At 29.6% G+C, this 8,956-nt stretch overlaps 1 non-coding gene across 1 annotated transcript; it reads left to right on the top strand.

Annotated features, from left to right (window-relative positions):
* Positions 1-449: 449 nt before the first annotated feature.
* LOC113786405 (small nucleolar RNA R71) lies at positions 450-555 on the top strand. The gene has a single exon (XR_003472688.1). It is a non-coding gene; the product is annotated as a small nucleolar RNA R71 (small nucleolar RNA).
* The last annotated feature ends 8,401 nt before the right edge of the window (positions 556-8,956 follow it).

The following is an 8,956-nucleotide window of genomic DNA, read 5'->3' as shown; positions in this document are numbered from 1 at the left end:
CTCCAATCAGGATTGTACTTGTTAGATGATAGATCATAGTTGGCTTGAGGATTGTATATATTTGCTGCATATGCAAGAGGAGCAATAGCAGTTGGATCTTCTTGCACTGTAGGACATGAATCTGAAGGATGCTCTGGAGAAGTGCGAATACCACAGACCACTGCTTGGGTTTTATCTATTGCCAATTTTTTTACTAAAGATGTAAGCTCATCAAGTTTTCCTTCTAAATTCTTGTGGGAAGAAGCTTGAATTTCATTCGCACCCTTTGTCAACATTGTTGAATTGCTTCTAGTTGTAAACTATTGAGAATTAATGGACATGTTCTCAATCAAAGCCCTTGCCGCTTCTGGGGTCTTATCGACAAGTGCTCCCCCATTAGCAGCATCCAAAATGCTTCTATCCATAGGTAGCAAGCCTTCATAAAAATATTGGATGATCAATTGTTCAGAAATCCGGTGATGAGGACAACTTGACACTAATTTCTTGAATCTCTCCCAATACTCATGTAATGATTCCCTATCAATCTGCCTAATGCCAGATATTTCTTTTCTGATTGAAGCAGCTCTTGAGGCGGGGAAGAATTTTTCTAGAATCAATATCTTGAGATCATTCCAACTTGTAACAGAACCTGGTTGGAGGTAGTATAACCAGTCCTTGGCAGCATCTTGGAGTGAAAATGGGAAGGCTCATAGCTTAATGTGGTCTTATGTGACTCCTTGAGGCTTCGCAGTGGAACACACAACATGGAATTCCTTCAAGTGTTTGTGGAGATCTTCACCTGCAAGACCATTAAACTTTGGAGGCAAGTGTATTAAACCAGATTTAAGTTCAAATGGTACAGTAACTTCAGGATATGTGATACATAATGCATTATAATTGACATTAGGTGCAACAAGTTGTCTTAAGGTTCTATTATTTGCATCAGCCATATTTTGCAGCAAGTTGTAAATTTCAGTATCTGACTCTGACTCGTTAACACTAGCAACTCTATTAAGTCTACGATGTAAATGAAATGTCCTATCTATTTCAGGTTCAAGAGAATGAAGATTCACAAAACTAGCTCAAGTCATGCATCGTCATAACAATGCAATACAAAATCACAATTCTGAAAATTCCAACAATGTCCCTAAGACTAAAATTGAAGTGAAAAATCGAAAACCCTATCAAATAAAATCCAGAAATATAAAAATACCACCAAAAATTTCTAAAAATCAAATAAATGCAACACAATTTTTTTTGGAATTTTTGGAGAATATGAAAAGTTGAAAAAAATTGAAAAAATGATATAAACGAAGGAATTTGGGATTTTGATCGTCGTTTCCTGTATAATATAAACTCCTTATACAAGAATCCTATTCCTTGATTTTTTTTCTTCTGATTTTCTGGCGAAATTTCAGAGCAATCTGAGACAGTCGCCTGAAAATAGGGTTAATATCGGTTAATATTGTTATCAAAGAGTCCCCGGCAACGGCGCCAATTTGATCTGTTGTTGCACACGGGTCAAATACAATTAATTAAATGTAAATAGAGATAATAACTCAAATGCTTTTGCTAGGACTTCTGATATAATAATAATAACCGAATTGAAAGTTGAAATTAAAAATGGGATTTTTAGATTTTTGATTTAACAGATGAGCAAAACGATTAATCCACTTATTCGAGTTTCAGAACTATCACAGATTCTATCAATGAGTTTAATTTTTAATTTGTGATTCTCATCTTATTTGACTATAGAATTGATCAAGCAAGCATAGTCAATCCTATGTGAATTTGGTTTCTTTTATTGGATTAAGCATCACAACCATCAAATTATTACAATTAACGATCAAACGTCGCAAAATTATAATTCAGTTAAATTAGAAACAGAAACCAAATTGTGTCAAATAAATTTAATCAATCCTATTGAAATTCAATTTAAGCAATCAAAATATCAATATAATCAAATAAACAAGAATAGAATCATGAATCGAAATTGATAATGTAACCTGAATCTCAAGGTGTTGATGAAGCTCTGAACTTGTGGATTAATTTATAAAATTAGTCTTCCATGAAATTAAAATAAAAACTGTTTATTTCTATTAGCAATTTGAATCCTAATTTTTCCCTTATTAGAAAAGAAACAAAACTGCCAATATATAGTACTTGATATTGGGCTTTAGGGTTTAAGGTTTAAAAATAAGTGACCTGCTAATTAAAATTATTACAAAAGTCCAGATTACGAAATCTGCAATTTAGGACTAGTAAAATTCGGAATTGGTCTTTTCTCCCAACACAAAAGTTGTAGCTCGGATTTATATGCGTCAATCCGATATCTAGAACTCAAGTTATAACCTACAGAACGAGAAAGAGTCAAAATACAAATAATAAAATTATAATTTAAATTCGACCCAAAGTTTAGAAACAAACTAAAAATATTAATCTAAGTAATAAGAGCTTTTAAATTACCAAACTAAAAAGCTAGAAACATGTGCCCAAATGCTATGATCATTAATAAACCAATTAAATAATATAATTAAAACTCAATAATCTTTACCTTCAATACCAAATTTGTTAATGAAAACTCAATAACCTTCATCTTCAATCCTAATTTCTTCATCTACAAATCGCAAATTCTCATATCTAATCCAAACCCTAAAAATGATAATCTCTCATTTTTCTTACACCACACCTATTATGGGCATGTTCATCTTCTTGTGCTTTGGCTATGGCTTCCTATTATGGTCTTAGTTTCTCTTATCCTTTTCCCTTTTTCATCATAGTGGTTTCAATTTTCCTCCTAAAATTTCTTTCGATTTTTTTTTAATTTTACTTTTTCGTGTAAGGGTTTGTATAATTTGGATTGATCAATAGTTTGAAATTTGTGTTTGCTGGATTAATTGAAGACTAAAAAATGTTACACAAGATGGATTTATGCTTCTATTGTAAGTTTTTCTACCCACATAGATTTGGCTGCGAACCCCAACACCCTTCCAAAACCAAGATAGTGCATATCGAGTTTTATTATTTACTTGTTTTATTAATTAATTAATTAGTTTTAAGTTTTTAATTAAATGAATTAATAAAATGAATTAATAAAATGAATTTTAATTTTAATTTTAAATATTAAATATTGCCTAGTCAACAACTATTACACGATCACCATGTGCCACTCCATCTAAAATTAGTCATGTCACCATTTTTTTAATAAAAAAGATTCATACATGATTTTTTTATAACTTGTTATAATTTGAAAGGGTATAAATCAAAGAAAAACAATTAGAGGGGCAAAAATCAAAACGAAGCATATTTGCAAGGACCAAAATATATTATGCTTCGACTTTGATGTGTGTATGTAAGCTATATTCTCTGGTTATCTTTTTTAGATTATCTAACTAGTTGTCTTCTTTTATTTTATATTTTTGTTGAGGGACATGATCATCTTCTTATCCCGATTTTTCCATTCTTGATTTAGCTAATTGAGGATTACATTCAAGTCTCACATACTTCTAACATTTTCACTTTTTATTCGTAGGCTATTAGAATACTCATAGTACAAAATTCAAATTCCTCTACATAATTAGACAATGATAAATATAAAACGATCTTTCTAAGGGATTAACATGGTGTTAATTGCATGCCCCAACATATAAGAGTCCATCCAATTGAATGGAGATTATTTTTTATCATTATTTATGAACGAACTACTTTTCCAAATATGCATTGTTTATGGTTAGAAGAAGAGAAAGACAAATAATGTTTGGTAAGAAATTGTGAAATGTATGATGGGTGAGAAAAAAAAAGGAAACAATACAAAATGCATTTATTGATATTCAAAATATTGAGAAACAAAAGTATGTCAATTCTACAATGAAGTATTGTAAAATTTTATGCATATCAGTATAATCAATGCTTTAGAGTTCGATTAAATTAACATTAACGATCATGGGAAACTTGATAATGTTTCCATTGTTGACTTTGCCCCTTAGATATACAGGCGTACATAGTCAGTGTCTTCAAAATTGTGTGTTAATCGAGGGTTATTTTTCAATAGTCCTAAAATATTCATACAATATTTGACATGTTTTAGATTCATGAATTTTTCCATGACATTAAAGTAATAAGCGGTAGTGATGAAAATTCATCATAGATGACCCAACTTCTAGAGATTTAATTGTGGACAAGTGACTTGAGGTAGACTATAACCAAAAAGTAGACTAAACATAGGGTATTTCAGTTGATTTAGATAATCTTTTTATGTTCCAATTCATCCATGAGTTTAGCTCAGGAACGTGTCTGATAAAGAAGAAGAAAAACACGTAAAATGAAATAAAAATGATGTAATATATATGATTATGTGATGCAATATGATGAATATGATATAGAGGTAGGTAGTTTTTTTTATTCACAAATATGCATGTGAGCTATATGGTTGTTTTCTTATTTGATTGTTCTATGGTCTTTAACGTGAACCTTCATTATGGGTGGCTCTATAGTTCTAAATCGATTTCTAGAGCACACACCTCAATTGTAAACTATTAAACCAATTAATAGGTAAACTATTAAAATAGAAATATTCTAGAAAAGATCAACTTTAGGTGAGACTTTCATGACAACCAAACATGATGTACATCCAAAATATCATCATTACACAATCTCTAACTTATCTTAGGTTGCACTCGGTTGGGGTATAGAATCCACTCAAAAGTGTGTGAATCGTGTTATTGTAATATTTAGATAAATAAATAAAATAAAACAATTACCCCAATTAAAATAAATTATCATAAATACATGTAAATTACCATAAATAAATAAAAATTAAAGAATAACCACAATTAGAATAAATTAGCAAAAATACATATAATTAATAAATATATCACCATAAATAAATGACAATAAAAAAATCACCACAATTAGAACAAATTATCATAAAGGAAAAATTGGATAAAACCTAAAATGAAGATCTTGAACCAAAAATTTGGATTTGGAAGTCAAAAACGGATTCGGGAGTCGATTACGAATAGGGAAAGTATTATCACCCTACATCGTCCGTTAAAACGGTTAACCTATAATTATTTGTATACAAAGTAATTATTTATTTAATTATTTATATTATCCCAAAAAAGAGTAACAAAAAAATTGAATATATTATATACATTAATAAAAGAAGAATTGGTTTTTTTTTTTTATTTATTAATTTAGTTTGACAAGGGGAAGATATTACTCCTATGTAACCCCAAATGCAATAAAGAAATCAAAATACACGTAGTTTTTGGTAGAAAATATTTGTGGGTTAATTGATTTTATTATTATTCAATTTTGTGTATAATAAAAAAATAGGGTTAATAATGATAAGTGAGAAAGAAATAGGATTACCAAATAGTAGGATAATAAAACAGAAAAATATATCAATTTTACTAAATAAATAGATTTTATTTTTTACTGGCTCCATCAATTTAAGAGATGCATGGTTTGTATAAAGATTAAAATCGACAATTTTATGGAAAATCATAATACATAGAAAGTATCAAAATTTAATAGAAAAAAGTATCATACCAAATTATAAACTATAATTGTCGAAGGACGAATTCAAACACTTCTCTATTTTTCTCATCTTTTTTTTGAAGTAGGTGATTATAGAGATGGTTGTGTAAGAATCGCGCAACAGAGAATCAATGGTGGCTCTCTGGTAGGCGGATTCAAGCACCTAAAGTTAGTCGATATTTTCTAATCTCTTCTCCCCTCTTACATCCTCATAAGAGTCTCATAACACTCTTATTTATATTAACAAATTATGGTTAAGTAATTTTTAAAAATAAATATCTACCATTATGATTAATTAAGTTTAATCCTTAAGTTTTATTTTCTTTTAAAAACTTTCCTCAAGTTCCAAAAAATCATATTAAATAGCAATAATTCATATTAAATTTACTCCGAAAAATCTCATATTTATTTTTTATATTTAACTTCGTTTTATTTTTTATTAAATAAAAATAAAATATTGAATTAATTTTTGTATTACCATATTATTATTAGGCCAAAAATATAAAAATAAAAAGCCAAACATATATCTCTTTTCATTGACAAGCGAATATCATACCAAAATTTAAATAAAAATTATATATTGAAATAAAAAATAGAAAGTTAGGATAAAAAGTTCCAAATACCCATTTTATTAATTTTTTGTGAATATTAAGAAAAGGCGGACAAAATTAGGTATCGACAATACTCATTTGAAATTCAAGCTGAAAATTTTTAGAAAATTCTTGGCAAAGAATACTATTAGTAGATTCAAAAATAATGTCATCAACATAAATTTGAATAATAAGAATGTCATCATCTATTGATTTTCTAAAAAGTTTATTATCTACTTGTCCTCTTTCAAAGTTATTTTTTATTCAAGAAGTTACGAAGTCTATCATACCATGCCCTAAGTGCTTGTTTTCAAATATTTTCTAAGTGTAAAAACATGATTTGGAAATTCAGAACTTTCAAAACCTAGAAGTTGTTTATCATAGACTTCTTCACTTGTGTAAGCATTTAGAAAAGCATTTTTAACATCCTTTGGAAATAATGTAATGTAATTATTTGCATCAAAGAAATTAGGATATGAACTGTTGGAACCAAATTCATTTTATACTTAGAGTTTATATATATTTTATGATAACAATATCTTTGACTTCAAAGAGTATGAAAAAAGATATAGTCAAGATTTGAAAATATTTGAAGAAGATTTGACCAACATTTGAAGAAGATTTGATCAAGTTTTGTAGAAGATTTGATAAAGATTTGAAGACGATTTGATCAAGATTTATCTAAAATAAAATGTGAACAAAATCAATATGAATAATTAACTAACGCAATCTGAACAAATTACGAACAAAATCAATATGAAGAATTTACAATTTCAATCTATAAAAAAAAGGAGCATAATCAATTTGAAGAATTTACAAATGCAATATGAACAAAATACAATTCAGAATTAAACAAGGACAAAATTGAAGCTTAAATTTTAGCTATAAATAGAAACTCAAGGCTGAAAAAGAAAATCATCAAAAAGCATGAAAGAGTAGTCTTAGAGTTCAAAGAGAGAAATACTTGCTCAAGTTAGAAATACTTTCTGAGTGTTTTTTTCTTAGAGTGTGAGAGTTATTATGATCATCAGTTTTTTAAAAGCAACTACTTTAGTTCCAATCTTTTGTATCCAACCCTATAGTGGTTTAGTTCATTCTTCAATCTGGGGTTGTCAGGTTATTAGGAGAAGACTTGGCTTGTAGGGTCAAGGTGGTTAGTTCCTCAAAAGTATGGAGTTGTCAAGCTGTTTAGGAAGACTTGGCTCGTAGGGTCAAGGTGGTTAGTTCCTCAAAAGTCTGGGAGTGTCAGGCTGTTTAGGAAGACTGGTTTGGAGGGTCAAGTGCTTTGTAATTCAAGGTATTTGAATTAGTGTATTAAAGTCTTCTGAATGAAGGGACTTGATGTAGCAAAGGTGGTGAACCAAGATAAAGCTATGTGTCAAATTATTTATGCTTTCCTTGTGTGCTACATTTGAATCCAATTGCTTCTACTCCAAGTAAGTCGCCAAAACCAAACTAGTTTCTTTATTTATTTATAAATTATAAAAATAAAAAAGTTATCAACTTCGGCAAACACAATTCAGCCCCCTTTCTCGTGTTTGCACCTTCAATTGGCATTAGAGCTTTGTCTCAAGGCTGAGCACTTTACAAGGTTTGAGAAAAGATCCAAAGGTTTAATATGTATGGATTTAGTGAAGAAAATACTGGAGGAAACATCAACAGAACACCTCTATTTGATGGAGAACGTTTTGAGTATTGGAAAGATAGGATGATAAGTTTCTATATTTTATAAGATTCTGATGATTTAGGAATAGGATTTCAAGAAAAAATAATTGAATCTAAATTTATTCCCTCTGATGATTTATGTACTATTTTCTATAAGAAATTTCACACTAAAATATCTGGTCATATGCTAACCACATGGAAAGACAAGAAATCTTTAAAATCTAACAAACCAAGACCCAACCAGATTTGGGTACCAAAGGATAAAATTGATTATATAATATTGCAGATGTTATAAGCAACCAAATTGAACCACCGGTCATGGTGCCTGGTCAATGGATGCTTGCAATATATGAAGGAAAAAAGGTTTATGTTCCAAGACCTAACAAACAGAAGCCAACTAACTATGGTGGAAAAAGGACTAGTCAGCACAATTCCTATCAGAACCAGAATCAGAACCAGCACCAGAACCATGCGGCGAACTAGAAATATCTGGAGTATCAACAAACTTAAAACTGGTAGAGAAATCACACACATCAATAGAACTGGAACTACGAGAAGAATAAGAATCACCATCAGACAAACCCGATACATCAACAGAAATAAAAGTGATAGATTAAAAGTAAGAATCAAGAGACTTCTTTGAACACTCCAATCAAATTCATCAAGACTATAAACCTGGATAGGAATTCAAATTCCTTTATCCAGTCTCTCTAATAAGAGAATATGCAAACTCAGAATCTGAAAACCAATAAAGAAAAACTAAGGGTTTTCAGAGTGAAAATGAAACTGTTAACATATAGGTAATATCTTTCTTTAAATTTAATTATTGTCTGATATTATGGTTACTGTGATAACAAGAAGCTTGATCTTAAAAAATCAAAGCTAGATAAGTATTTTGCAGGTTCTAAAGAATTTAAGAGGAATGATGTTTGGGATCTAGTACCTAGACCAAAAAAGAACATTATTGGAACTAAGTGGGTTTACAGAAACCAGTTAAATGAAACAGGTGAAGTGGTCAGAAACAAGGCAAGACTTGTCGCACAAGGCTATAGTCAGCAAGAGGGCATTGGCATTTGCTCTAGTAGTCAAGTTAGAAGCTATTCGTATTCTACTTTCGTTTGCTACAAATAATAACATTACATTATTTCAAATGGATGTTAAAAGTATTTTTCTAAATGATT

This window comes from Cicer arietinum, chromosome 4 (assembly GCF_000331145.2).
Source record: "Cicer arietinum cultivar CDC Frontier isolate Library 1 chromosome 4, Cicar.CDCFrontier_v2.0, whole genome shotgun sequence".
Taxonomy (NCBI): domain Eukaryota; kingdom Viridiplantae; phylum Streptophyta; class Magnoliopsida; order Fabales; family Fabaceae; genus Cicer; species Cicer arietinum.
Note: the sequence above shows the minus strand (reverse complement) of the source record. Positions and strands in the feature narration are given on the sequence as shown.